Here is a 2,500-nt window from a genome sequence, read left to right as displayed (position 1 = left end):
TCGCTGTCCGCCGCTCGCCGCTCGCTCGTGCAGCCAAAAATGGCCAGTTTTGGCCCGTTTTTGGGCCGTTTTGGCCAGTTTTTGGCCTGTTCTTGCATTGCGCGGTGACCGTCGAGAGCGGAGCAAAACGTCAGCCATCTCAGCACCCTGGAACCCCCCGGGTGGCACAGGGCTGGATGGGGCTTTCGTATAGCAGGGACGGTGCTGCCTCTCGCTTCGCTCGCTGTCCGCCGCTCGCCGCTCGCTCGTGCAGCCAAAAATGGCCAGTTTTGGCCCGTTTTTGGGCCGTTTTGGCCAGTTTTTGGCCTGTTCTTGCATTGCGCGGTGACCGTCGAGAGCGGAGCAAAACGTCAGCCATCTCAGCACCCTGGAACCCCCCGGGTGGCACAGGGCTGGATGGGGCTTTCGTATAGCAGGGACGGTGCTGCCTCTCGCTTCGCTCGCTGTCCGCCGCTCGCCGCTCGCTCGTGCAGCCAAAAATGGCCAGTTTTGGCCCGTTTTTGGGCCGTTTTGGCCAGTTTTTGGCCTGTTCTTGCATTGCGCGGTGACCGTCGAGAGCGGAGCAAAACGTCAGCCATCTCAGCACCCTGGAACCCCCCGGGTGGCACAGGGCTGGATGGGGCTTTCGTATAGCAGGGACGGTGCTGCCTCTCGCTTCGCTCGCTGTCCGCCGCTCGCCGCTCGCTCGTGCAGCCAAAAATGGCCAGTTTTGGCCCGTTTTTGGGCCGTTTTGGCCAGTTTTTGGCCTGTTCTTGCATTGCGCGGTGACCGTCGAGAGCGGAGCAAAACGTCAGCCATCTCAGCACCCTGGAACCCCCCGGGTGGCACAGGGCTGGATGGGGCTTTCGTATAGCAGGGACGGTGCTGCCTCTCGCTTCGCTCGCTGTCCGCCGCTCGCCGCTCGCTCGTGCAGCCAAAAATGGCCAGTTTTGGCCCGTTTTTGGGCCGTTTTGGCCAGTTTTTGGCCTGTTCTTGCATTGCGCGGTGACCGTCGAGAGCGGAGCAAAACGTCAGCCATCTCAGCACCCTGGAACCCCCCGGGTGGCACAGGGCTGGATGGGGCTTTCGTATAGCAGGGACGGTGCTGCCTCTCGCTTCGCTCGCTGTCCGCCGCTCGCCGCTCGCTCGTGCAGCCAAAAATGGCCAGTTTTGGCCCGTTTTTGGGCCGTTTTGGCCAGTTTTTGGCCTGTTCTTGCATTGCGCGGTGACCGTCGAGAGCGGAGCAAAACGTCAGCCATCTCAGCACCCTGGAACCCCCCGGGTGGCACAGGGCTGGATGGGGCTTTCGTATAGCAGGGACGGTGCTGCCTCTCGCTTCGCTCGCTGTCCGCCGCTCGCCGCTCGCTCGTGCAGCCAAAAATGGCCAGTTTTGGCCCGTTTTTGGGCCGTTTTGGCCAGTTTTTGGCCTGTTCTTGCATTGCGCGGTGACCGTCGAGAGCGGAGCAAAACGTCAGCCATCTCAGCACCCTGGAACCCCCCGGGTGGCACAGGGCTGGATGGGGCTTTCGTATAGCAGGGACGGTGCTGCCTCTCGCTTCGCTCGCTGTCCGCCGCTCGCCGCTCGCTCGCGCAGCCAAAAATGGCCAGTTTTGGCCCGTTTTTGGGCCGTTTTGGCCAGTTTTTGGCCTGTTCTTGCATTGCGCGGTGACCGTCGAGAGCGGAGCAAAACGTCAGCCATCTCAGCACCCTGGAACCCCCCGGGTGGCACAGGGCTGGATGGGGCTTTCGTATAGCAGGGACGGTGCTGCCTCTCGCTTCGCTCGCTGTCCGCCGCTCGCCGCTCGCTCGTGCAGCCAAAAATGGCCAGTTTTGGCCCGTTTTTGGGCCGTTTTGGCCAGTTTTTGGCCTGTTCTTGCATTGCGCGGTGACCGTCGAGAGCGGAGCAAAACGTCAGCCATCTCAGCACCCTGGAACCCCCCGGGTGGCACAGGGCTGGATGGGGCTTTCGTATAGCAGGGACGGTGCTGCCTCTCGCTTCGCTCGCTGTCCGCCGCTCGCCGCTCGCTCGTGCAGCCAAAAATGGCCAGTTTTGGCCCGTTTTTGGGCCGTTTTGGCCAGTTTTTGGCCTGTTCTTGCATTGCGCGGTGACCGTCGAGAGCGGAGCAAAACGTCAGCCATCTCAGCACCCTGGAACCCCCCGGGTGGCACAGGGCTGGATGGGGCTTTCGTATAGCAGGGACGGTGCTGCCTCTCGCTTCGCTCGCTGTCCGCCGCTCGCCGCTCGCTCGTGCAGCCAAAAATGGCCAGTTTTGGCCCGTTTTTGGGCCGTTTTGGCCAGTTTTTGGCCTGTTCTTGCATTGCGCGGTGACCGTCGAGAGCGGAGCAAAACGTCAGCCATCTCAGCACCCTGGAACCCCCCGGGTGGCACAGGGCTGGATGGGGCTTTCGTATAGCAGGGACGGTGCTGCCTCTCGCTTCGCTCGCTGTCCGCCGCTCGCCGCTCGCTCGCGCAGCCAAAAATGGCCAGTTTTGGCCCGTTTTTGGGCCGTTTTGGCCAGTT

This window comes from Musa acuminata, unplaced genomic scaffold (genome assembly GCF_036884655.1).
Source record: "Musa acuminata AAA Group cultivar baxijiao unplaced genomic scaffold, Cavendish_Baxijiao_AAA HiC_scaffold_192, whole genome shotgun sequence".
Taxonomy (NCBI): domain Eukaryota; kingdom Viridiplantae; phylum Streptophyta; class Magnoliopsida; order Zingiberales; family Musaceae; genus Musa; species Musa acuminata.
The sequence above is the reverse complement of the archived record's forward strand: the minus strand, read 5'-3'. Positions refer to the sequence as shown.